The sequence below is a fragment of the Pan troglodytes genome, chromosome 13 (genome assembly GCF_028858775.2).
Source record: "Pan troglodytes isolate AG18354 chromosome 13, NHGRI_mPanTro3-v2.0_pri, whole genome shotgun sequence".
Lineage (NCBI taxonomy): Eukaryota > Metazoa > Chordata > Mammalia > Primates > Hominidae > Pan > Pan troglodytes.
Genome location: NC_072411.2, coordinates 133,776,335 through 133,804,272, shown reverse-complemented (window position 1 = coordinate 133,804,272; position 27,938 = coordinate 133,776,335). Strand labels below are relative to the sequence as shown.

General features: G+C 48.9%; 1 long non-coding RNA gene across 2 annotated transcripts; it reads right to left on the bottom strand.

Moving 5' to 3' along the window:
- Positions 1–21,937: 21,937 nt before the first annotated feature.
- Positions 21,938–27,520, bottom strand: LOC129143438 (uncharacterized). Of its 2 annotated transcripts, none has more exons than XR_010149919.1 (4): positions 26,661–27,520; positions 24,888–25,010; positions 23,650–23,761; positions 21,938–22,849 (listed from the first exon to the last, which is right to left on the bottom strand). It is a non-coding gene; the product is annotated as an uncharacterized LOC129143438 (long non-coding RNA). The 2 variants fall into 2 exon arrangements; XR_008546876.1 differs by having other exon boundaries at positions 24,888–24,989; positions 26,661–27,515.
- Positions 27,521–27,938: the final 418 nt, after the last annotated feature.

Here is a 27,938-nt window from a genome sequence, read left to right as displayed (position 1 = left end):
TGCAAGCCAAAGCAACAGCCCCCATGTGGGATACAGTCTTGTGGCCAAGGACAAGAGCAAGTGAGCAATGGCACTCAGTTTCTGCTCTGAAGGGGCACGGCTCATGTCCACACATGTGCCCTTGGCAAAGGCCATCATGGGATCAGTGGGGCTGGATGAATACTCCTTCCCCAGAAGAGAGAAGGTGGACTCAGCTTTCAGGAAGGGGGAGTGAATGATTGGGAACAATAATACAATCTTCCACAGATGTTTCCATGTTTAAACGATCAGGGAAGAGCTGTTGATTTCTCATTTTCAATGTCATTAGAGCATATATGTACTTTTTTTTTTCAGACAGGGTCTCCCTCTGTTGCCAGGCTAGATGGTGTGCAGTGGCACAATCTCAGCTCACCGCAACTTCTGCCTCCCAGGCTTAAGCGATCCTTCTGCCTCAGTCTCCCAAGAAGTTGAGACTACAGGCATGCACCACCATGCCCAGCTAATTTTTGTATTTTTTTTTTTTTAGTAAAGTTAGGGTTTCACCATGTTGGCTAGGCTGGTCTCAAACTCCTGGGCTCAAGAGATCCGCCTGCCTCAGCCTCTCAAAGTGTTGGGATTATAGGCATGAGCCACTGTGCCCAGCCACATCTTATATAATTTTATGTATTTAGTTATTATTTATTATGTATTTATTTATCTTTCTTTTTCTTTTCTTTTCTTTTTTTTTTTTGAGACGGAGTCTTGCTCTGTCGCCCAGGCTGGAGTGCAGTGGCGTGATCTTGGCTCACTGCAACCTCCGCCTCCTAGGTTCAAGCAATTCTCCTGCCTCAGCCTCCCATGTAGCTGGGAATACAGGCGCTGGCTGCCACACACGGCTAATTTTTTTTTGTATTTTTAGTAGAGACAGGGTTTCACCATGTTGGTCAGGGTAGTCTCAAACTCCCGACCTCAGGTGATCCTCCCGCCTCAGCCTCCCAGAGTGTTGGGATTACAGGCGTGAGCCACCGTGCCCGGCTCAGGTAATGTTTTTTAAAGCCAAATAATTCTACAGGGCTTATTAAAAAAACAAAAACAAACAAAAAACCCAGCAGCTTCCTCCACCCAAATTACCACACCTCAACCAGTTGATAAGGAACTTTTTTTCAGTCTTACTGTGTGCCAGGAATTGTGCTAATTTTCCCAAGTATATCACTTAATCTTTACACCTACCCCAGGAGGTAAATGTATTACCTCTCCACTGATTATGAAATTTGGCTGAAGAAGCAACTTCTTACCATCAGGGGGCAGACTTGGGACAGGAACCCAGGACGCTGACTCCAGATGCAGAGAGCAAAACTTGAGCCTCAGCAGTTCTCAAGGCATGGTCCTAACCTAGCAGTAGAGTGTCGCTGGAGACTTCCAAGGCATGCGTGTTCTTGGGCCTGCCGCTGCCCGGCTGACTTAGGAACTCGGGCTGGGCCCAGCTGTCTGAGTTGCAATCAGCAGTGAGGAGACTCTGGGAGACACCAACGATTGACCACTGGGCTCTCCTTGACAGCCAGCTTTCCTTCCTGCCCAGGAAGTCACCCTGAGCCCCTTCCGTTTCCCCCTTTCCCTGACTTCAGTGACAGCCCCATCTGCCTGCTGGACGCAGATGAGAGCCACTGGAGATGCTGCCCTGCCCCCCCACCCCCCCAGCTTCAGGGACCACTCCAACTGCCCCCAGCGCCTGTCTGCAGCATGGCCTCAGGGTGCTTGTGTGAGGGCCAGAGCCCCTCCCTCACAGTGAGTGGGGGTTCCTGGTCCGCAGTCGGGGTCTGTGTATTGGAGAATCCGGCCTCGGGCGGAGGTGGAATGTGATTCCGAGGGGAAGGCCTCACGTCATGGGCGTTTCTGGACTAGAACGGGGAGAGCCTAGGGTGAGAGAGTTAGGAAAGGGGTCCCAGACCAGGAGAGGAAGGAGCACCCACGGTCAGGTGGGAAAACCTCGGGACTGTCCTCCTGAGGGGCTTTTCTGAACAGACTGTGTGTGCCTCAGTGGAGTGTCTTGGAAACAGCAGGAGAGGTGCCCACTCTCCTCCCTGCCTGAAGCCTGGTGGCCCCTCTGCCCTGGGACACTTGCTCTGGACTTTGAAGTTGGCTGGGCCCTCTTGGGTCTGTGTTCCCGGGAGACCATGAAGGACCTGGCCTGCTGGGTGGTCTCAGACCCGTTGAGACACAGGCCCAGGGCCTGGGGAATCCACCCAGCAACTGGGTTTGGAGCCGGGCCCTTCAGGGGCTTGCCGAGGAGGAGCAAAACCAGGACACCAGAGCCTGGGCTGATGGTCGAATTCATCCGGTCTAGATATCAGCTGTTTCAGATCGAGTCACTTCATTTGGTAACTGTACCCATTTCATTTGGTTCTCTCGTGGGCATTCATTTAAAACATCACTTTCAGCTGGTTGCAGTGGCGCACACCTGTAATCCCAGCACTTTGGGAGGCCGAGGTGGGCGGATCACTTGAGGTCAGGAGTTTGAGACCAGCCTGGCCAAAATGGTGAAACCCTGTCTCTACTAAAATATGAAAAATTAGCTGGGCATGGTGGCACGTGCCTGTAATCCCAGCTACTCGGGAGGCTGAGGGAGGAGAATTGCTTGAACCCAGGAGGCAGATATTGCAGTGACCCGAGATCGCGCCGCTGCACTCCAGCCTGGAAGACAGAGCGAGACTTGGTCTCAAAAAAACAAAAACAAAAACAAAAAACAACATCACTTTTGAGCCAGACCTCTGGCCCCTTGACCTTCCATGACCCCCTGGCCTGACCAAGCAGTGCCCCTGGTGTGTCTCTCATCTCTACCTCCAGCTAAGCTGGGTATTTATATTTTCCATCTAGGAAACAAGTGGAATAAATACCAAGCCTATGAATGTTAGAAATTTCCAAATTAAGTTCATTGCTGAGCTTTAGAGGGCTTACTTTTGGCCCCCAATTTCCACTCTGGTGGGTTTAATCTCAGCCCTTGAGGGCTCTCTCCCTCCAGGTCATTCCCGTGCTGAGGCCAGGGTGGGTGGGCAGCAGGTCCCCAGTCAATAACCCACACCATGGCTGCAAGATTCTCTTTGGCTGTGTGTTTTTTGTTTTTTTTTTTTTTGAGACAGAGTTTCACTCTTGTTGCCCGGGCTGGAGTGCAATGGCATGATCTCGGCTCACTGCAACCTCTGCCTCCAGGGTTCAAGTGATTCTCCTGCCTCAGCCTCCTGAGTAGCTGGGATTACAGGCATGTGTCACCACGCCTGGCTAATTTTTGTAGTATTATTATTTTTTGAGACAGAGTTTTGCTCTTTGTTGCCCAGTCTAGAGTGCAGTGGTGCAATCTCAGCTCACTGCAACCTCTGCCTCCCGGGTTCAAGCAATTCTCCTGTCTCAGCCTCCCGAGTAGCTGGGATTACAGGCGCCCGCCACCATACCTGGCTAATTTTTGTATTTTTAGTAGAGACAGGGTTTCACCATGTTGGACAGGCTGGTCTCAAACTCCTGACCTCATGATCCACCCGCCTCCGCCTCCCAAAGTATTGGGATTATAGGCGTGAGCCACCACACCCAGCCTTTTATTTATTTATTTATTTATTTATTTTGAGACAGTATCTCACTCTGTTACCCAGGCTGGCAGGCTGGAGTACAGTGGCAGATCTCTGCTCACAGAAGCCTTGACCTCCCAGGCTCAAGCAATTCTCCCACCTTACCCTCCCAAGTAGCTGGGACTACAGGTGCACAACACCATGCTCAGCTAATTTTTGTACTTTCTGTAGGTTTTGCTGTGTTGCCCAGGCTAGTCTTGAACTCCTGACCTCAAGTGAGCGGCCTACCTCATCCTCCCAGAGTGTTGGGATTGGAGGCATGAGCCACTGCGCCCAGCCTCTCTTTGTCTTTCTGCCAGATTCTTGAAGGTCAGCTGCTCCCCACGGCTTGGGGCTGCCCTTGGGCCTCAGGACTTCTTTGACGCGGCCCTGGGTCCTCTTCCTGGATGTCTCAGGGCAACAGCATCCCTCTCTGGGTCTCGCCTCATGTCCAGGAGCAGGACCCAGGAAACAGGCCCCCTGCCCTCCTACTCTCGCTGCTCCTTACCTCCCCCCTGCCCATCTTTCCCTCCTGTCCTCTAACTGGGGGGAGAGGACCAGAGGACCTTGTCCCCCGCTTCCAGTCAGACACTCTGCCCTTCTTTCCTTCTACTTTCTCAGTAAACCCTCCAAGTTCTCCTGAGACCTTCAGCTTTAAGAAAACAAAAGCCAGAAGGACCTTCAGGGAGGAAGAGGCCCTGCAGAGTGGGTGGCCTGGGGTGGCGTGGGAGGGCAGAGGCGGAGACAGCTGGGAGGCTGAATCAACAGGACTTACTGTCTGTGGATGGTGAGGAGAGGAAGACGTCAAAGCCGAGCCAGAGAGGCCAGGAGGTCCAAACTGGAGACGTGAAGAAGCTGTCCTCTTCATGGGGAAAGTGAAAGCTGCGGCCTCGCCCGTGGGCGTGTCCAGAGGACCATGGAAAGGACAGGGGTGGGAAGAAGCAGGGCCAGGGGAAGAGCTGAGCCTGGATGCTGGGCCTGGAGGGAGGGCAGGGGCAGCCTTGGTAAGGACCACCCTGCGGAGTGAGAAGGGAGCCTGCAGAGGGAGGGCAGAGGGCCAGGCCTCAGTGTGAAGACTGCTTTATTTAGGGGATGGAGGCAGAGGAGCGGGAGAAAGGGCTGGGAAGGCTTACAAATAGTGGACAGGGACCAGCCTGGCCCACAGCCCCACGCGGGCAGTGGGTGGGAAAAGGAGTCGAGGTGTCAGTGCTTCTCCAGTGAGCCCTGTGTGCAGTTGGTGCTGGGCATGGGTGTGTCGGCTCAGTATGAGGGTTGAGTATGTGCTGGCTGAGTACACAGACGAAGGAAGGAAATGTGTGAGTCTGGTCAGGCTGCTGCAACAAACTGCCACAGACTGGGGGGCTCAAAACATAGCAATGAATTTTCTCATAGTTCTGGAGGCTTGAAGTCCAAGATCAAGGTGTCAGCCGGACTGGCTTCTTTGGAAGCCTCTCTCTGGCTTGTGGATGGCCACCTTCTCTGCTTCTTCCCTCTATGAGTGTCTGTGTCCTGATCTTGTTTTTTTTTTTTTTTTTTTTGAGATGGAGTCTTGCTCTTGTCACCCAGGCTGGAGTGCAATGATGCGATCTCTGCTCACTGCAGCCTCTGCCTCCCAGTCTCAAGCAATTCTTCTGCCTCAGCCTCTTGAGTAGCTGGGACTACAAGTGCACGCCACCACACCCAGCTAATTTTTGTATTTTTAGTAGCGATGGGGTTGTGCCATGTTGACCAGGCTGGTCTCAAACTCCTGACCTCAGGTGATCCGTGCACCTCGGCCTCCCAAAGTGCTGGGACTATAGGCATGAGCCACCATGCCTAGTCCTGATCTTGTCTTCTTATAAGGACTCCAGTCATATTGGATAGAGCCTGCTCCCATGACCTCATTTAACTCTACTTCTTCAAAGATCCTATGTCCAAATACAGTCATACTAATTGAGGGTTAGGACTTCAGCTTATGAATTTTGGGAGGACAATTCTGCCCATAACGAGGAGCATCTACATATTGTCAGGGAGAGAAAATATACACACTTAAGTAATGGACAAGATAGTGTACAGTTATTTGCTAAACTGTGTGCTATAAACAAATGAGAAAATAAGAAAGTATATAAGAAATGACTACACATGGAGACACTGAAGAAAATATAGTTCAATAATGCTTTGAACACTCAACCAGCTTTAAATAAGAGCAGAAAATCTCCGGGTGCCGGGAATACAAAGGGAACATAAAATGAGAGAGTTAGTGGGAGGAGAAGTTGAAATGGCTCATGGAGTTTTGGAGCCAGATGTTGGCCTTCAATGCTTTGGGCAGGGGTTTTGAAATTACAAACGGGGCCAAGAAATTAGCATAACTGGCACATCTTGGGAGCTTGAGAGAGGCAAATGCAAAGCCTCTCTGTAGGATTGTTTCTACAATTTAGGAATGAGAGACTCCCATGGAAAGCATCCCCCACTGAGTTGAGCTCACAAAGGGTCAAAAATTAGAAAAGCAACAGTCAGAAGGAAATAGGAAGAATAGCCTCCCAAGGAATAGAATTAATAGAAAAATCTAAAATGTACTCTAATGCAGTGTTTAAAGTGTTCACAGGAAAAAAAAAAAGAGCTATAAACCATAATGTAAGGACTGAATAAAATGAAAACAGGATAGGCAGATTTGAAAAATAATTAAACAAAAGTTATAGCTATAAAAATACAATTACAGAACAGGAAAAAACATCATTGGATGAGTTAAACGGTATTTTAGACACAGCCAAAGAAAGAATTAGTGAATTAGAAAACAAAACTGAAGAAATTTTCCAGAATGCATCACAATGAGGTAAAGAAATGGAGTTGGGAGAAGAGAATGAAATGATGCAGCAGCCATTAAACAAGAGTTCCAGAGGAAGAGAATAATAAAATGACAGAGTTCATACTTGAGGAGCTAGAAATGGCCAAACCTGTGCTAAATAATGTAAATAAGTGTTACATAATTAAAACAAGAAAAGAAAAAGACCAATTTCACTTTAATGCAACCACTTATAATAGAAGACCCATATAGTGCTTGCTACATGCCAGGCATTGTTTTAAGCACTTTACATATATTAACTTGTTTTCTAGAAAATAATACTTCAGGGCTAGGCATAGTAGCTCACACCTGTAATCCCAGGGCTTTGGGAGTCTGAGGCAGGAAGATTGCTTGAGGCCAGGAGTTTGAGATCAGCCTAGGCAACATAGTGAGAACCTGTCTCTACAAATTTTTTTTTTTTTTTTTTTTTTTTTTTTAATTAGCCAGGCATGGTAGTACTTGCCTGTAGTCCTAGCCACTCGGAGGCTGAGGTGGGAACCCAGGAGCTTGAGGCTGCAGTGAGCTATGATCATGCCACTGCGCTCTAGCCTGGGTGTCAGAGAGCAAAACCCTGTCTTTAAAAAAGTTTTTTAAAATAAAAAAAGAAGATAATACCACAAAGATGAGAGGAGATTGGCATTAAAATATTCTAAGTTCATTATATTATTTGAGAAAAATATGGAGATTTTAATATGTTTAAATATCGGTTCCTTCTGTATCAAGGGGAATAAATATTAAACTCAACTTGATTTCTTTTTTCTTTTTTTTTTTTTTTTTGAGATGGAGTTTCACTCTTGTTGCCCAGGCTGGGGAGCAATGGTGTGATCTTGGCTCACTGCAATCTCCATCTTCCAGGTTCAAGTGATTCTCCTGCATCAGCCTCCCCAGTATCTGGGATCACGGGCATGAGCCACCACACCCGGGTAATTTTGTATTTTTAGTGGAGATGCCGTTTCACCATGTCAGCCAGGCTGGTCTTGAACTCCTGACCTCAGGTGATCCACCTGCCTTGGCCTCCCAAAGTGCTGGGATTACAGGTGTGAGCCACTGCTCCTGGCCAACTTGATTTCTTTCTTTTCTTTCTTTCTTTTTTTTAGATGGAGTTTTGCTCTTGTTGCCTAGGCTGGCGTGCAATGGTGCGATCTCAGCTCACCGCAACCTCTAGCTCCCGGGTTCAAGCAATTCTCCTGCCTCAGCCTCCTGAGTAGCTGGGATTACAGGCATGCACCATCATGCCCAGCTAATTTTGTATTTTTAGTAGACACGGGGTTTCTCCATGTTGTTCAGGCTGGTCTTGAACTCCCGACCTCAGGTGATACACCCGCCTTGGCCTCTCAAAGTGGTGGGATTACAAGCGTGAGCCACCACGCCCAGCCCCAGCTTGATTTCTTAATGATGATCACTGCACCTCCTTCTGCTCCCTGCCTTCTGGGTACTTGGCAGGATGACATTTCCTGGCTGTCTTACCATTGATTAGATGGAGCCATGGGGCTAGTTCTGGCTAATGAGCAGAAGTGATTTGACATCCAGGCTAAATATTTAGTTACCAGTACCCTCCAGGGCTCTAATAGAGTGATGTTCAACATGGTGGTTACTCCATCAGCCTCAGCCCATCAGTGACATAGATAAGAATACCCCTCTTGTCTCCCTGTAGAGACCCTGAGAAAGAAAGAAACTTTTCTTGTGTTCAGGGCTGGACTAGAAGCTTCATAGTATCACCAGAGACTCATGTTTCCTCTGCCTTTCAGCTCTGCCATTCTTAGGGTGTGATGTCTAGCCTCCAGGTCACTTCAGGGTCCATGATAGCTGCTGGACCTCCAGCCATCACATCTGTATTCTAGAAAGGAATTAGGAGATGGAGGCTAAGGAGAAGGTATAAAAATAGCTTTCATCAGCTGTCTGTCCCCAACCCTCTCTTTATTTTTTATTTTTTTGTAGCAACGGGGTCTCGTCATGTTGCCCAGGCTGGCCTGAGCTCAAGTGATTTGCCTGCCGCACCCTTCCAAAGTGCTGGGATTACAGATGGAGCCACTGTGCCTGGCTAGCCTCTTTTTTTTTTTTTCTTTTTTTGAGACGGAGTTTCACTCTTATTGCTCAGGCTGGAGTGCAATGGCGCGATCTCCCTGCTCACTGCAACCTCTGCCTCCCAGGTTCAAGTGATTCTCCTGCCTTAGCCTCCCGAGTAGCTGGGATTACAGGCATGCACCACCACGCCTGGCTAATTTGGTATTTTTAGTAGAGACAGGGTTTCTCCATGTTGGTCAGGCTGGTCTGGAACTCCCGGCCTCAGGTGATCTGCCTGCCTCGGCCTCCCAAAGTGCCGGAATTACAGGTGTGAGCCACTGCGCCTGGCCTTTTTTTTTTTCTTTTGAGATGGAGTTTTGCTCTTGTTGCTCAGGCTGGAGTGCAAAGGCACGATCTTGGCTCACCGCACCCTCCGCCTCCAGGTTCAAGCGATTCTCCTGCCTCAGCCTCCCGAGTAGCTGGGATTACAGGTGCCCGCCACCATGCTTGGCAAATTTTTGTATTTTTAGTACAGACAAGATTTTACCATGTTGGCCAGGCTAGTCTTGAACTCATGACCTCAGGTAATCCACCTGCCTTGGCCTCCCAAAGTGCTAGGATTATAGGCATGAGCCGCTGTGCCTAGCCTCCCTCTCTCTTTTTTTTTTTTTTTTTTTTTTTTTTTAGAGACATGGTCTCCTTCTGTTGCCCAGGCTGGAGTGCAGCGGCTATTCGCAAGCATGATCTAGCTTACTACAGCCCAGAACTCCTAGGCTCAAGCAATCCTCCAAGCAACTGTGTATGTCTCGCTTAAACCGTTTCCTCGTAAGTCCCACTCTACAACCTCTGAATGGCCTCCTATAGTTGGGAAATGTAGTCATTTAGCTGAGACATGCAGTGTAAATGGTCACTTGGAAAAACAAACAGTCTAGGATCTGTCAGTCAGGAAATAGGGAGAGAGGAAACGACACTGGGTGGGCAGCCTGCAGCCTCTGCCACAGGGCCCAGCCCAAATCTCCTCTCATCTCTCGCAGTCCAGGTTCCACTGAGCAGCCACAGTGATTGTTTAATTTTAAGGCAATACGTGTACATGGTTAAAAAAATCTAGCAGTGTAGCTAATATGATGGTAAAATCCATCCCCTTTTCACCCCATTCCCCACCCTCCCACCCCAGAAACAATCTCTTAAATTTTCTACATGAGGATGAGACCACATCCCTTCTGTGACTCTCCGAGTTGGCCCCTGGGCCCTGCCTTCCTGTCTGCCTTCAGCTCAGGCCACTGGCCCCCTGGTTCCTCATGATGGGTTCGTGGCTTCCAGGGGGTTCCTGGCAATGCTGCCTAGTGGCCTTTCTCCTTGTGTCCTCTCTTCCTGGAACACTCCCCCTCAGTTCTTCAGAGCTCTGTAAAACTGCAGTCCAAACTGGCTTACTTCAGTTCCACCTTGTTCAGTGGCGAGGTTTTCTCCTCGGGCCCCAACCTGTATGTGTCTGAGTCTGCCGCCCTCCAGTCAGGAGCTTAAAACTCTCGGACAGCTGCGCGCCAATGCCATCAACCACTGAGGGACAAAATGGGGCCAGCCTAGGGCACCGTGGGAAAATGGGGAGGGACTCTGACCCAAACGTGAGTGAACTTAGGAGCTGAGGAGCCATTCATTCATTCAGGGTACATCAGGTGCTACCTCCTGTGGGCCTGGTACTGGGGAGACACAAGAGAGTAAGTTGGGCCTGTTCTCCTGGAACTTACAGACCAGAGGTGGAAGACAGACAATAAATAGGAAAATAAGCAAACAGAAGAAGATAGTTTCACATTGTCATTCCTCTGCTTTTCAGTTCTGCCATTCTTAGGGTGTGATATCTAGCCTCCAGAGCACTTTAGGGTCCATGATAACTGCTGGACCTCCAGCCATCACATCTGTATTCCAGAAAGGAAGTAGGAGATGGATGCTCATCTCTCCTACTGTTGTAGGAGAACAGGCTCATCTCATTCTCTTGTGTTCATTGTTCCAAAAGGACATACACAGAAGATGTTATAGAAGGTTTGGGGGCAAGATGTCAGGACATGTGGTTAGAGCCCTAATGGATGAGAAGGTGCTGGGCAAAGAGCCAGGGAAAGGGAATCTCAGCAGGGCAAACAGCACATGCAAAGGCCCTGAGGTGTCAGAGAGTGACCTGGCAGGGGCACAAGAAAGGAGAAGGGGAGTAGAGGTGGGCAGGGCTGGGCCACAGGCTGTGTTGGGCACTGGGTTTATTCTGAGGGTCCTCAGGAGGATTTTCAGCAGACAGTGGTGTGATCTGGTCTGATTTATGGGAGAGCTGGACTTTGCAAGTCCTTCAAGTGGTTTCTGTAATTTTCCATTTACAGTGTGGACTTGGGATAGCTTTGTGGGGATTATTTTTGGTTCTCTGGCCATTTTGGTCAAACCAACAGCAGAATGCGTTTTCCAAGCATGGAGCAGCAGGGCAACTTTCAGCAAATGCCCCACCTGCTCCTCCATGACCTCGAGGGCCATCTCCCCTGGAGACACCCACACCCTCCGAATGGTGGACTCCATGCTCTTGGCACACGGACACCCAGCACCTCGCATGCCTGCCTTCCATGAAGGGTAGATGTATCCCTGTGGGCTCTGCAAAGAGACAGAACCAACAGGACATGCACACATGCATGTGTATGTATACATATGTGTGTATCTACATATATTATTTATTTCAAGGTGTTGGCTCATGTGATTGTGGGGCTGGCAGGCTGGAGTCTCAGGCAGGAGTTGATGCTGCAGCCTTTTTTTTTTTTTTTTTTTGAGATGGAGTCTCACTCTATTGTCCAGGCTGAAGTGCAGAGGTGTGATCTCAGCTCACTGTAACCTCTGCCTTCCAGGTTCAAGCAATTCTGACACCTCAGCCTCCTGAGCAGCTGGGATTACAGGCAGGCACTACCACACCCAGCTAATTTTTGTATTTTTAGTAGAGACAGATTTTCACTATGTTGCCCAGGCTGGTCTCAAACTCCTGAGCTCAAGTGATCTGTCCACCTCGGCCTCCCGAAGTACTGGGATTATAGGTGCGAGCCACTGCACCTGGCCAGTGCTGCAGTCTCGAGGCAGAATTTCTTCTCTGGGAAAAGCCTCAGTTTTTGCTCTTCAAACCTTCAACTGATTGGATGAGGCCCACCCACATTTTTGCAAGTCATCTTCTTTACTTAAAGCCAACTCATTATAACACCTACTCTCTACCCACAAAATTTAAAAATTAATAAATAGGCCAGGTGTGGTGGCTCGCACCTGTAATCCAAGCACTTTGAGAGGCCGAGGTGGGCAGATCGCTTGAGCTCAGGAGTTTGAGACCAACCCGGGCAACATGGTGAGACCCTGTCTCTACCAAAGAAAATACAAAAATTAGCTGGGCATGGTGGGATGTGCCTGTAGTTCCAGCTCCTCGGGAGGCTAATGTGGGAGGATTGCTTGAGCCCAGGAGGTCAAGTTTGCAGTGAGCCATGATTGTGCTGCTGCACTTCATCCTGAGTGACAGAGTGACAGCCTGTCTCAAAATAAATAAATAAATAAATAAAGTAATTAATTAATTAAATGCAAAAAGAAAGTCAACTTATGGTAGATGGTAGTTACATTTACAAAATACCTTCACAGCAGCACCTAGATTAGTGTTTGAATTAATAACTGGGTACCGGCAGCCACAGAGGCTCACGCCTCTAATCTCAGCATTTTGGGAGGCCAAGGCGAGCAGATCACTTGAGTTCAGGGGTTTGAGACCAACCTGGCCAACATGGTGAAACCCCATCTCTACTAAAAAAATAAAAATCAGCTGGGTGCGATGGCTCACGCCTGTAATCCCATCACTTTGGGCGGCTGAGGCGGGCGGATCACGAGGTCAGGAGATTGAGACCATCCTGACTAACACGGTGAAACCCCATCTCTACTAAAAATACAAAAAAAAAAATTAGCTGGACGTGGTGGCGGGCACCTGTAGTCCCAGCTACTTGGGAAGCTGAGGCAGGAGAATGGCGTGAACCCGGGAGGCAGAGCTTGCAGTGAGCCGAGATCGCGCCACTGCACTCCAGCCTTGGCGACAGAGTGAGACTTTATCTCAAAAAAATAAAAAATAAATAAATGAATAAAAAATTAAAAAAATAAAAATTAACTGGATGTAGTGGTGCGCACCTGTAGCCCCAGCTACTTGGGAGGCTGAGGCAGGAGAATTGCTTGAAGCTGGGAGGTGAAGGTTGCAGTGAGCCAAGATTGTGCCATTGCACTCTAGCCTGGGCAACAAAGTGAGACTCCGTTTCAAAACAACAACAACAAAAACAAACAAACAAAAACTGGGTACTAGTTATTAGCTTGGCCTAGCCAAGTTGGCATGTAAAACTAACATCTCAGTAAAATATATAAAACATAAAATCAAAATCCTTATTCTATGATCAACTCCTGCAATCTTTGAGCCAGCCTGAGGCTCTCTGGTGTTGTTGCTCTGAGCAACCCTGTATGTGAGTGTTGGGAACATTAACATTGACCAACTGTCTTTGGGTTGAAGATGAGGGCGTTTGACGGAGGCTGAACAGGCCTGAATTTGTGAAAGAATAAAATTCCGGGCATTCATTTCCCAATCTCGGCCTGGAGGCCAGTGGCGGAGGCTGTGTTGAGCCCATAGCTCTCCTCTCTGCCTTTTGACTCTTGGCCTGTGCTTAGAGTGGCGGTCAGTGAGTTCACAGCCAAAATGACAGGGGCCTCGCTGGGCAGAGGATGCCTCATTGCACTGGTCCCTGTGCCTCCTTTCCCCTTGTTATGGGCTGAGCTACATCACCCCCAAATTCTTGTGTTGAAGTGTTAACCTTCAGTACCCTGGAATATGACTGTATTGGGAGATAGGGCCTGAAAAGAGGTAATTACAGTAAAATAAGTTTACAGGGGTGGGCCTTAGTGCAATATGGCTCACGTCCTTATGAGAAGAGATTAGGACACAGATATGTGTGTGCACAGAAAGACCCTAAGAAGACCCGGGAGAGAGAAGATGGTCGCCTGCAAGCCAAGGAGAGAGGCCTCCGGAGAAACCAAATCTACCGATATCTTGATCTTGGACTTCAGTCTCTAGAACTAGGAGACGATAAATGTCTGTTGTTTATCCACCCAGCCTGTGATATTTTGTTGTGGCAGCCCTGGCAAATGAATACACCTCTTCTGTGAGGGGCCAGAAGGGTGTTCCTGGTTCCCTAATTTCAAGTCTTGGCTGTGCAATCTTTGCCTTCTCTTAATCGGAGAGTTGAAGATCACAGTCAAGGAGTCTGACCCTTCCCACAGACTCTGCTGAACTCTGCCCCACACCCTTCTGTAAACTCATTTGTCTCAGTCTTGGTGGTTTGTGTGGTCAGATACAGCCCAGCCACAGGAAGAGGCAAAATAAGCTTCAGGGGAAGTGAACACGTCCCACACAGCTTGCCTCTGGGGTAAGGGGCAGTGACAGGGCCTGACTGTTTAACGGTCCCTGCCATTGTTCCCAGGCCTGAAAATGTGTGTCAGCCTGTGTGCAAATCACATCAGGTGGATGCCTGATGGCTGAGGACAGCTCTGTGGCTGTTCTTGACTTTGCTCCACGCCTTGGGCAGTCAGCCAGGGGGACAGCACTCCTGGCCAGTTTCCCTACAGACAGGGCTCAGGGTCAGCTCTACCCCAAGGGGTTTCTTGATTTCCAGCCCAACAAGGGGGATTGCTGTGGCTTGGGTTTCTTCAAAAAGAAGACCTGGAAGCATGAACTTGATGAAATCGTTTATTTGATACGTAAGCCCAGAAAGCATGGTGAGGGGGTGGAGGAAGAGAGATAACGAAGAGAAGAAAGAAAATGAAGTGTGCATTCTGGCTGGGCCCGGTGGCTCACGCCTGTAATCCCCGCACTTTGGGAGGCCGAGGTGGGCGGATCATGAGGTCAGGAGATCCAGACCACCCTGGCTAACACAGTGAAACCCCATCTCTACTAAAAATGCAAAAAAAAAAAAAAAAAAAAAAATTGCGGTGGCCGGGAGCGGTGGCTCACGCCTGTAATCCCAGCACTTTGGGAGGCCTAGACGGGCGGATCACGAGGTCAGGAGATCGAGACCATCCTGGCTAACATGGTGAAACCCTGTCTCTACTAAAAATAGAAAAAATTAGACGGGCGTGGTGGTGGGTACTTGCAGTCCCAGCTACTCGGGAGGCTGAGGCAGGAGAATGGCGTGAACCTGGGTGACGGAGCTTGCAGTGAGCCAAGATCGCGCCACTGCACTCCAGCCTGGGCGACAGAGCAAGACTCCATCTCAAAAAAAAAAAAAAATCGCCAGGCATGGTGGTGTGCACCTGTGGTCCTAGCTGCTTGGGAGGCTGAGACAGGAGAATGGCGTGAACCTGGGAGGCGGAGCTTGCAGTGAGCCGAGATCACGCCACTGCACTCCAGCCTGGGTGACGGAGCGAGACTCCGTGTCAAAAAAAAAAAAAAAAGAAAATGAAGTGTGTATTCATTCCCAGGCCAGTCAGGACTATGGGCAGGCAACACGGTGGGGACCCCCTGAGATACCCTGTGGAACATGGCTTAGAATTGTCCCGCCCAGGGACAAGGAAGCTGTGGTGCATTTGTTACCTATTTTTATTTTTATTTATTATTTATTTTTTGAGACAGGGTCTGGCTCTCTTGCCCAGGCTAGAGTGCAGTGGCGTGATCTCAGCTCACTGTAACCTCTTGCCTCAGCTGCCAGAGTAGGTGGGATTATAGGCATGTGCCACCCCACCCTGCTAATTTTTGTATTTTTGGTAGAGACAGGGTTTCACCATGTTGGCTAGGTTGGTCTCAAACTCCTGGCCTCAAGTGATCCACCCGCCTTGGCTTCCCAAAGTGCTGGGATCATAGGCATGAGCCACTGTGCCTGGTGTATTTTTAAAAACAGTTTTATTGATATATAATTCACATACCCATTGAAAGTGTACAGTACAGTGTTGTGTTTGTTGTTGTTGTTGTTTTGTTTTGAGACAGAGTTTCGCTCTTGTTGCCCAGGTTGGAGTGCAGTGGTGTGATTTCGGCTCACCACAACCTCCACCTCCCGGGTTCAAGCGATTCTCCTGCCTCAGCCTCCCCAGTAGCTGGGATTACAGGCATGCACCACCATGCCTGGCTAATTTTGTATTTTTAGTAGAGACGGGGTTTCTCCATGTTGGTCAGGCTGGTCTCAAACTCCCAACCTCAGGTGACCCACCCACCTGGGCCTCCCAAAGTGCTGGGATTACAGGCGTGAGCCACGGCACCTGGCCAAGTGCAGTGGTTTTTATTGCCACCATCTATGTACAATCATTATCATAGTCAATTTTAGAACATTTTTATCACCTCAAAGAAACTCCATTCTTTTTAGTGATCACGTCTATTCGTCCCTCCCTCAGCCCTAGGCAACCACTAATCTGTTTTCTGTCGCTATAGATTTTCCTGTTCTGGACTTTGCTATGAATGGAGTCATATAATATGTGGACTTATGTGACTGGCTTCTTTCACTTTTCAAGATTCATTCAAGTGATAGCATATATTACTACTTTGTTCCTTTTTATGCTTAAATAATATTCCATTGTATGGATATACCACATTTGTTTGTTCATTAATCCATTGTTGGACATTTGCATTATTTCTACTTCTTGGCTATCATGAATAAAGCTGCTGTAAACATTCATGTCTATGTATAGGCACATGTTTTCATCTCTCTTGGGTATATCCAGGAGTAGAAGTGCTGGATCATCTGGCAACTCTATAATCATTTGAGGAACTGCCAGCCTGTTTTCCTAAGTGGCTACACCATTTTACTTTCCCACCAATAGTGTATGAGGGTGTTAGTTATCCATTGCTCTGTAACAAATAACCCCAAAATATAGCAGCTTAAAACAATTAACATTTACTCTCTCACACCATTTCTGTGGTAAGCTGATGGTTCTGGCTCAGGGTCTCTTAAGAGGTTGCAATCATCTTGAAGACTTGACTAGGGCTGTAGGATACTCTTCCAGCATTGCTGGGTGGCTCAGTTGCTTGGCAAATTAGTGCTGGCTGTTGGTAGGAGGCCTTGGTTGCCTGCTGTGTGAACCTGTCCACGAGGCTGCTTGAGCATCCTCACAACATGGCAGCTTGGTTCCCCCAAAGCAGTGATCCAAAAGATTGTAAGGTAGAAGCTGCAATGCTTTTGTTTTTAAATATTTTTAAATTGTCATAAAATACACATAAATTTTATCAACTGAACATTTTCAAGTGTACAGTCAGTGGCATTTAGTACATTCACATTGTTGTGTTACCATCACCACTATCCATCCACAGAATTATTTTTATCTTGCACAATGGAAGCTCCATACCCATTAAATAACAACCCCCCATTTCTCTTCCCCAGGCCCAGGCCACTACCATTCTACTTTCTGTCTCTATGAATCTGATTACTCTAGGTATCTCTTACCGTATTTGTCCTTTTGTGACTTATTTCACTTACCATAATATCCTCAGGCTTCATTTGCTTTGCAGCATATGTCATAATCTCCTTCCTTTTTAAGGCAGAATAATATTCCATTTTATGTATATACTACATTTTGTTTATCCATTCATCTGCCAATGGACAGATGAATGGGTTGTTTCCACCTTTTGGCTTTTGCTAATGATGCTGCTATGAACATGGGTGTACAAATATCTCTTCAAGTTCCTGCTTTCAAATGTTTTGGGTATATGCCCAGAAGTGGAATTGCTGGATCATATGATAATTCTATTTTTAATTTTTGGAGGAACTGCTGTGCTGTTTTCCATTCTAGTGATGCCATTTTGCATTCCCGATGACAGCGCACAAGTGCATAAGGGTTCCAATTGCTCCACATCCTCAGCAACTCTTGTTGTTTTCTGGTTTTTAAAAAATAGTAGTCAACCTAATGAATGCGAGGTGGTATTTTGTTTTTCATTGTGGTTTTGATTTGCATTTCCCTAATGATGAGTGATAATGAGCACCCTCTCACGTGTTTACTGGCCGTTTGTATAACCTCTTCAGAGGAATGTCTATTCAAGTCCTTTGCTCAATTTAGTTTTCACAATGCTTTTATGATCTAGCCTTGGATGGCATATGCTGTCATTTCCTCAATATCCCGTAGAACAGTTCAGCCCTGTTCAATGTGGGAGGCAACTACACCAGGGTGTGCACACCAGGACGCGGGGATCGCTGGGGCCATCGTGGATGCTGGCTGCTCATGGCGCATTTCTCTACTAGTGCCACCCCTAGAAGGAGCGTGTTCCTGGGTGTTAACTCCCTGGCACTCTGGCCTAAATCAGCACATACAGAAGACACTCCACTGTGCTAAATAGCACCCCCAGGCGGAGAGAGGAGCTGTCAGCACGTTCAAGCCATGTCTGCAAATGTCTAAGGGAAGCCAGTGATCACATCGAGTCCCACAGTGGGTCTCCTGTGTCCTCCGTCCTCACTGAGAGGCCACCACAGCTCAATACTTGCTCTGATGCCAATATCCATCCCCTCCTGTGCATGAATATGCCGTGCCCTTGATCTGTTCCCAATCTTGTGGTCGAAACTAATTCTTATCTGCTCCTCCTGTAGTTGGTCCACAGTTATTTCTGCAGATGCCCCAGGACTTCTTTTTTTGAGTCGGAGTCTCGCTCTGTCACCCAGGCTGGAATGCAGTGGCATGATCTTGGCTCACTACAAGCTCTGCCTCCCGGGTTCACGCCATTCTCCTGCCTCAGCCTCCCTCCAGGACTTCTTGAATTACAGTTGACTTTTGAACAAAGTGGGGGTTAGGGATGATGACCCCATGTGCAGTTGAATATCCGTGTATAACTTTTGACTCCCCTCAAACTTAACTACTAATAGCCTACTGTTGACTGGAAGCCTTATAGATAACACATACAGTTGATTAACATGAATTTTGTATATTATGTGTATTATGTACTATATTTTTACAGTAAAGCTAGCTAGAGAAAAGAAAATGTGACTAAGGGCCAGGTGAATGCCTGTAATCCCAGCACTCTGGGAGGCTGAGGTGGGAGGATTACTTGAGCCCAGGAATTCGAGACCAGTTTGGGCAACATAGCGAGACCCCATCTCTATGAAAAATAAAAAATAGGAGGCCGAGGCAGGTGGATCACGAGGTCAGGAGATCGAGACCATCCTCACTAACATGGTGAAACCCCGTTTCTACTAAAAATACAAAAAATTAGCTGGGCGTGGTGGCGGGCGCCTGTAGTCCCAGCTACTCGGGAGGCTGAGGCAGGAGAATGGCGTGAACCCGGGAGGCGGAGCTTGCAGTGAGCTGAGATCGCGCCACTGCACTCCAGCCTGGGTGACACAGCGAGACTCCGTCTCAAAAATAAATAAATAAATAAATAAATAAATAAATAAATAAATAAAATAAAGTAAAATAAAAAATTATCTGGGTGTGGTGGTGCACCTGTAGTCCCAGCTACTTAGGAGGCTGAGGCAGGAGGATGGCTTGAGCCTGGGCAGTCAAGGCTCCAACGAGCCGTGATCATTCCATTGCACTCCAGCCTAGGTGACAGAGTTAGACTTTGTCTCAAAAAAAAAAAAAAAAAAGGCAGCCTGGCCAACATGGCAAAACCCCATCACTACTAAAAATACAAAAACTATCTGGGCATGGTGGTACATGCCTAGAATCCAGGCTACTCAGGAGGCTGAGGCAGGAGAATCACTTGAACCCGAGAGGGTTGCAGTGAGCTGAGATCACATCACTGCACTCCAGCCTGCGCAACAGAGCGAGACTCTGTGTCAAAACAAAACAAAACAAAATGAAAAAAAAAGAAAAAAGAAAAAAAGAAAAAGCCCACCCTGTAATTTACATATCTGAAATCCAACCCTCCATGTCATTACATTCTTTACAGGTTTCTCTTGGCAACATACCTTGCCTGGATGCCTTTCCAGGACAGCCTGTGTGGCCTGACCTCCCTCCTTCAAACGCCTGCACACCATTCCACAGCACTGGTGTCCCATTATTGTCTGTTCTCTATTGATAAAGATAGCAGGTGCCTTTGGGGTCCCTGTCTCCTCCCCTTGGTGGGACTTTGATTCCAGCTGCATCTACAGAAAAAGAGTCCCAACTCAGCTTGGCGCCTTGCATCTTTGTTTTCTGCCCCAGGACCTTCTCTGATACCCAGGAGCCCTCTGGACCCTTGTACAAACACAGCCAGAAAGGGCTGCAAAGTTAACATCTCTGGAGGAAGTCAGTTATCCACAAACTATCTGATCTTTCAGGGAGATGGTTCTAGCAGGCATGTGGGACACTCTGCTTTCAGAAGCTAAGACAAAGACAAGTCTCTAGGGGGCTAAGACAAGGAAAATTCATGTGGTCTCCAATTTTTCCCTATCACAACAAGGTTATAACTAGTACCACTTATCTCTCTATATTTGAGCTACTATTTATTTATTTTTGAGTTGGGAGTCTTGCTGTGTCACCCAGGCTGGAGTGCAGTGGCATGATCCGGTTCAAGTGATCCTCCTGTCTCAGCCTCCTCAGCAGCTGGGACTACAGGCACGCACCACCAGGCTCAGCTAATTTTTGTACTTTTTGAAGTAGAGTTGGGGTTTTACCACGTTGGCCAGGCTTGTCTCGAACTCCTGACCTCAAGTGATCCGCCCGCCTCAGCCTCCCAAAGTGCTGGGATTACTGGTGTAAGCCATTGTGCCTGGCCTGAGCTACTATTTTTTTCTGTAAATTTCTACAGGTAAAGTTTCAGAGCCAAAAGGATAGACTTCTATATATTGGTAGCTGTTGCTAAACTTGTCCTCTAGAAATGCTGTCATTCCCATGTACAGTGATGGAGCGTGTTTCCTTCTACCTGGGAGCCTGGGTGCTATGAGAAGTGTGTCTATGCAGTGAGTGGGCAACAGCTCAGAGTGAGGATTCAGATTAGGTTAGGAGGGGTCTGGTAGGGGCAGTGATGGTAGCAACGGAAGGTGAATTACACACTGAGGAGGTTGGCCCGAAGAGGAAATATGGCGAAAATAACAGAAGACGAGTTTCTTCCTCTCAGGGAGGTGTCGTAGGGATGAATGCTGTGGTGTCAAATTGGAATTACAGGTACTGATGTCAGTGCATGCTTTTCAACATTTATAGATAGATATAAAAATAAGTATCAGGCTGGGTGCAGTGGCTCACGCCTGTAATCCCAGCATTTTGGGAGGCCAAGGCGGGCAGATAGCCTGAGGTCAGGAGTTTGAGACCAGCCTGGCCAACATGCTGAAACCCTGTCTCTACTAAAAATACAAAAATTAGCCGGGCGTCGGCTGCCCCGTCTGGGAAGTGAGGAGCACCTCTGCCTGGCTGCTGTGCAATCTTCCAAGTGTGAAGTGACAGCCTTTCTGCAGGTGTACCCAACAGCTCCGAAGAGACAGCGACCATCGAGAACGGGCCATGATGACGATGGCGGTTTTGTCGAAAAGAAAAGGGGGAAATGTGGGGAAAAGAAAGAGAGATCAGATTGTTACTGTGTCTGTGTAGAAAGAAGTAGACATAGGAGACTCCATTTTGTTCTGTACTAAGAAAAATTCTTCTGCCTTGGGATGCTGTTAATCTATAACCTTACCCTCAACCCCGTGCTCTCTGAAACATGTGCTGTGTCAACTCAGGATTAAATGGATTAAGGGCGGTGCAAGATGTGCTTTGTTAAACAGATGCTTGAAGGCAGCATGCTCGTTAAGAGTCATCACCACTCCCTAATCTCAAGTACCCAGGGACACAAACACTGTGGAAGGCCGCAGGGTCCTCTGCCTAGGAAAACCAGAGACCTTTGTTCATGTGTTTATCTGTTGACCTTCTCTCCACTATTATCCTATGACCCTGCCACATCCCCCTCTCCGAGAAACACCCAAGAATGATCAATAAATACTAAAAAAAAAAAAAAACAAAAAAAAAAAACCCCAAAAAAACCCACAAAATTAGCCGGATGTGGTGGTAGGTGCCTGTGATCCCAGCTACTTGGGAGGCTGAGGCAGGAGAATCGCTTGAACCCGGGAGATGATGTTGCAGTGAGCTGAGATCATGCCACTGCACTCCAGCCTGGGTGACAGAGCAAAACTCCATCTCAAAAAAAAAAAAAAGTATCAATATATATGTGTGTATACATACAGTATATACAGTATGTGTGTATATATCTATATATTTATACATACATATATTCCCTAGCTCTGCCCACTGGAGGGTCTGGGAGCAGCAACAACCCAACAGTAATGAGCACACTCAGCACCCAGATCTTGAGCACTGATTTCATTACCACCAGATCTGACCCAGATCTCATGACTATTATTACATATATATATATATATATATATATATTTTTTTTTTTTTTTTAAGCAGAGTTTCGCTCTTGTTGCCCAGGCTGGAGTGCAATGGTGTGATCTCAGCTCACTGTAACCTCTGCCTCCTGGGGTTCAAGTGATTCTCCTGCCTCAGCCTCCCAAGTGGCTGGGATTACAGGCAAGCGCCACCATGCCCTGCTAATTTTGTATTTTTAGTAGAGTCGGGGTTTCACCATGTTGGTCAGGCTGATCTTGAACTCCTGACCTCAGGTGATCCACCTACCTCGGCCTCCCAAAGTGCTGGGATTACAGGTGTAAGCCACCACGCCTGTCCTTTATTTATTTATTTATTTATTTTTTGAGACAGGGTCTTGCTCTGTCCCCTACACTTGTGTGCAGTGGTACAAGCATAGCTCACTACAGCCTTGACTTCCTGGGCTTGGGTGATCCTTCCATCTTAGACTCCCAGGTAGCTTGGGCTACAGGCATGCACCACCACACCTGGCTAGTTTTTGTATTTTTGGAAGAGATGGGGGTTTCGCCATGTTGCCCATGCTGGTCTTGAACTCCTGGGCTCAAGCAATCTGCCCGCCTCGGCCTCCCAAAGTGCTGGGATTACAGGCGTGATTACAGGCATGAGTCACTGCGCCCGGCTGATCTTGGTTTCCATTATTCTCCACTAAAGGAGCCAGAGCTCCTTGGAAAATGGCTTATTCCAGGATAGCCCAGAGAAATAGGAGATGAGCCTAGAACATTGTATTGTGCCAGAAAATACAAAATATTCATAATGACACATCAAAAGGATACACGATCCAACTTGAAGGGGCTCCCACTGGTCAAATCTGGGACAAATTTGAACATCAACACAAATAATGATAATGAATTAGTATCCTTTGAATAGAATAAGAAATCATGGGTCCACATGGATATAAATAAAAGTGATAAGAGGAAGTTTCTCCTTCTAGTCAAAGTCAGCTCGGAAATGAAGGGATGATGGGGTTTAGAATCACCATTTGGCAGCCATCATAGTAATAATTTATGCATACAAGAATCATACACAGGCCAAGCACGATGGCTCCCGCATGTAATCCCAGCATTTTGGGAGGCCGAGGTGGGTAGATCCCTTGAGCACAGGAGTTCGAGACCAGTCTGGGCAACATGGTGAAACCTCATCTCTACGAAAAAAATAGAAACATTAGTGGGCATGGTGGTGTGTGCCTGTAGTCTCAGCTACCCAGGAGGCTGAGGTGGGAGGATCAGCTGAGCTTGGGAAGTCAGAGCTGCAGTGAGACGTGATCGCACCACTGCACTCCAGCGCCTGGGTGACAAGCAAGACCCTGTCTTAAAAAAAAAAAAAAAAAAAGTCATAAACAGATGCTAAAGTTCTCCTGGGCATCTTTTTGCAAAATGGTTTTGCCAACCTTATAAGCCTGCTGGGACAAGCTGTCCCCCAACCCTGGGTCTCACAATGCCTTGTGACTCCATTGTGCTCACACTAGCCGTCTGCCACCCTCTCTGAGGCTGGGTGCCTTTGACAAGGGCTTGAATCCCTGAGTGGCAGGGTCATCTGTGGTTTGTTCTGGCTGCTTGGCACCTGGGCTGTCTGCCAGGGGCTGTGGATGACCCACTGGGTGGGGAATCTGCCCCTCCTCCCCTCCAGAAGGCTGCAGGACCCATGCTCACCCGACCCATGCAGCGAGAGTGCAGCAGCAGGACCTGACTTTGTGGCATCCTGTCTCTCACCCCGGGGCAGGGGGTCCAGGGCAAGTGCTTCAAAAGGCGGGGACATGGTCCCAGCCTGGGGCCAGTGTCCACGGGATGCCGGGTCACACTGCCAACCCTTCTAGCTGCAGCCCCACCGTCTCCCTGCCCCTCCAGCCTTCTTGTTGATTCTGTGAGCTGCCGGATGTTTTTCAGGAAATCCGGCCTAAATCAGCTGGAGCCAGTTTTGATTTTTGAAAACCAAGATCCTTACCTGTTGCAGTAGCTTACACCTGTAATCCCAACACTTTGGGAGACCGAGGTGGGTGGATCACTTAAGGCCGGGAGTTCAAGACCAGCCTAGACAACATAGTGTAACCCCGTCTCTACAAGAAATACAAAAATTAGCCAGGCATGGTGGCGCATGCCTGTAGTTCCAGTTACTTGAGGGGCTGAGGTGGGAGGATCGATTGAGCCAGGCAGGTTGAGGCTGCAGTGAGCCGAGATCGCACCACTGCACCAGCCTGGGTGACAGAGTGAGACCCTGTCTCAAAAAAACAAACAAAAACAAACAAACAAACAAAAAAACAATTCAACAGGAGGATCTTCTGGCACCCTGTCTTTCAGTCTTCACATACCTGGCCTTCTCTTAGCTTTAGGCCAACTGTGCCCATGCTGGTGCCCGCTCCTCCATCACACACCCTCAGTGCACCTGCCTTTGGTCCCCTTTCCCTGTGTCCAGCAGTTGCTGTTGAGAGGCCCAGCACTGTGTACTTACCTCCTGATTCAGTCTTTGTTCCTAAGAACACCCCAACCCTAGAAAGACGCATTCCGTATGCGTGCACCACTGTCATTTCATCACCACTTTCCGGTTCTTTGATATATTTCCTCCAATTTAATGTTATTCCCTTTGTAATGCTGACCTTCCTCGCACTCTGAATATTTACTGCTTTAGTATCTATTGGCTGTGGCAGCAGCCTGCCTTGGGAACAGGCAATAATGGAGAAGGTTTGGAAAAGAGTTGTTGAACTGACTAAAAGTGGCCTGCTTTTTAAAAAGTGGCACGATGTGCCAGTGATTCTAAACAATGTTGGTGATAAAATATTACTCCTGCCAGGCGGACTGCCTCCTTAACACCTACTCCCTGGTAGGCTACTGCCTATTGGACAGGGGGAACTAATGGTATTCATAGAACACTTCTAAACTCAACCAGAACAGAAGCATTTAGTGGTAAAGAAGCATTATGTCTGCAACTGACTCTCACAGTCCCCCAAAAATATAGGAATCCTTTGTATTATTCTTTCAACTTTCCTGTAGGTCTGAAATAATGCTAACATAAAAGGTTAAAAAGGTCAGGGCTGGGCGCGGTGGCTCACACCTGTAATCCCAGCACTTTGGGAGGCCAAGGTGGATGCATCGCCTGAGGTCAGGAGTTCAAAACCAGCCTGACCAACATAGCGAAACCATGTCTCTACTAAAAATACAAAATCAGCCTAGTGTGGTGTCACGCACCTGTAATCGCAGCTACTTGGGAGGTTGAGGCAGGAGAATTGCTTGAACCGGGGAGGTGGAGGTTGCAGTGAGCTGAGATCACACACACCATTGCACTCCAGCCTGGGCAACAAGAGTGAAATTCTGTCTCAGAAAAAAAAAAAAGTTAAAAGGGAAAAGAAAAAAAACTACTAAATCAAACACAGCAAACTGCTGGAGACTAACAAGTTCCTGAGTCCTGATGCTGGTCCCCTGTTGCAGGGGGAGAAACTTTTGTTCTGAAACCTCCCTCTGATCATGACTATGAGAATTTATAAATGGGAAGACCCCAAGAGGAGCTTCTGTAACACACCCAAGTGTGGTGTGTTAGCTGGGAAGGCTGGTGGACTTGAGGGTGGCCTTTATTGCTTGGAGGAGTAGGTGCCAGGAGCACCCTGTGGGCACACAGTAAGATCTGGCCCCAGTCCAGGGTAGCATGAGGGACACACAGGCCCTAGACATGAGAGACACAGGCTTTTTCTGGCCTTCTCACTGTGTGACTTGAACATGTCCTCCCTTTGGCCACAAGCGGAGGTTGGGGCCTGGTACACAGGCTGAGCCCCTGTGAGGAGGTGACCGGCTCCCTGTGCCCAGCACCCTGCCTGAAGCCTGTGAGCTGGCTGTCTCTGGGCGAGCTCAGGAACAGGCCTCACAGCCCTCAGGGGGCAAGGGGCTAGACAGTCCCCAGTGGTCCCCTCTAGGAGCAGGAGAGGCAGGGGCGATGCTCCCCGGAGGTCTCCTCCGCTGCTGGTCCCCACCTGGCTGCAGGGCCCCGGCTGCCTGCACTGTGGCTGGGCTCCCTGCAAGCCTGTGTGCTCCTTTCCACTGGGACTCAGCTCTCCTTCCCGGGGTGCTGGGGACCTTGCCCTTCCAAACCCTACTAAGGACAGCTCCCACCCCAGCCCTGCCTCCCAGCAGCTTTCTGGTATCTTCCAGAGAATTCCAGGCTCTTCAACCCTGCACTGAGTGCTTAAACCCACATTATCGCTCTTAATCCTCATGGCATCCCTGAAGGACAGGGGCTATGTTTGTGTTTAACAGGCAAAGAAGCTGAGGCCTGAAGCACAAAGTGGCTTATCTGAGGCCACGCTGGCAGAATGCGGAGTCTCACTCTGGCCTCACAGCCTCCAAAGCCTGTACTCACCATGTTCCCTGCCTGGCTTGACCATCTCTCCCACCAGTTTCTGTGAGCAGACCAGGGCTGGTGGCTCAGGGAGCATGGGTGCATGATCACACAAAAGCCACGTGGCTCCCTGAGGTGCAATCCCAGCCCCCAAGTTCGGAACCCCATCACCTGAGGGGCCCAGACCATCCTCCTCTAGCTCCTGGCCATGGCCAGGCTGGGACCCCACAGAGCAGAGCTGGGTAGGGAGCTCTCTGACTTTGGGAGGTGCCCAGATGGGTACAGCGACTCTCACTTGCTTCGGATATTTACTGTTCTTGTTCTCCATGTTTGCCCAATGAAGCCTAGTGATGGGGGTCCTGGGTGATCCCCATTGCCCAGGCTGCAGAACAGTGCCTCCCTCCTGTCTAGAGCTACAGTGTCCCCAAGCTCATCTCATCCTCTCTGCCTCCCCTCTGTAGGCAGTAAGTGGGGTGGGGCTGGGGCGTTTCTGGGGGAACCATGGGCTTGCCAGGGGCTGCTGGTCAGCCCAAGGCTGAGAAGGTTCTGGTTTAAGCCTGGCCTGAGTTTAAGCAGCCCCTCTTGGCTCTCAGGGACTCAGCAGGATGAGGAGGGGATACGGAGCTACTTACATGCCTCTGGCCCCATGAGTCCTGCACACGCCTGGGACTTGGGTGGTATCTCAGCAGCTCCTGGAGGTCCCAGTGGCCCTCCCTGAATGCATTTGCTGTTGTGCAGAGTTGGGTCCTTGGCCCCCTCATCTGGGCAGACGCCCACCAGCCAAGCTTAGGAGATGGATGTGTACACCCAGAAAACTGGGGGATGCCACCTCAGGACGGAGCAGGAGCAGCAGGATGTCATACGTTTCTGATGGGACACTATCGTGGTGGCCTTGAGCTCAGGCCCAGAGGCCAGGGCCCCTAGGGCCCTCTGCACAGTGCGGAAGTGAGGGGCCACAGCCATTGTGGCCACTGAGCCTCTCCTTTTTGGGGGCTGCTCTTTAGCCTTTGATGGCTGCTAATGTTATGTGAATGATGCAACCCGCTGTAGGAATTCCTGACTGGCAAGAGTCATTCTGCCTCTGCAAGGCTGGGTGGGTCCTTCCCCATCCCCTCCAGGGTTGTGTGAACCAAAGGGTCCACAGGGACTTTTGGACTGCTCAGAGTCTGTGCAGAGTGGTATGTGTGTGTGCGTGTGTGTGGTGTGGTATGTGCAGAGTGATGTGTGCATGCATGTGTGCGTATGTGTGTGTACATGCATGTGCATGTGCGTGTGTGTTCCAGTGAAGGGCTGGGGTCCAAATGCTCCTCACTTGCTAAGAGCAGCCTGTGATGCCACAGTGGGCTCTGTTGCTGAGTGATGTCATCCCTCCTTGCCCGTCTGTTGTGCTGGCAGCCCTGTTACTGAGGATTTCTCCTGGACTAGCTCATCAGGGGCTGAGTAGTTAATTCCCAGGGCACCACAGAATCCTTTCTCCCAAGGCCCTGAGGACCACGTGCCCCTGCACTTCCCACAACTGTCCCCTGCCTGGGACTCTGTTTACATGTGGAGTTCCTGGGAAGGCCGGCCTGGTGCAGGCTCCTTGAGGGCCTAACTCCCATCCCCAAGCCCAGACAGTGACTTATGGAATTGGGGGGCAGTGGGGAGGAGGAGGGTGCAGGAAAGCTGGGGGAAGGAGGAGCTTCCAGTTGCCACTAAATGGTGACAATCCCACCCCACATTTCTTGAGTGTTGGCCATGTGCCAGCCCCTGTGCTGAATCTTGGCGCTCAGTGTCTCATGTCACCTTCACAATAGTGGCGATGGTGGTTAGCCCATTCTACAGGAAGGGGAACTGAGGCACACAGAGCTTCTGAGCTCACGGTGGCCTCTCGGGGTCCTGTGGCTTTGTAACCTCTCCTGGTGCTCCTC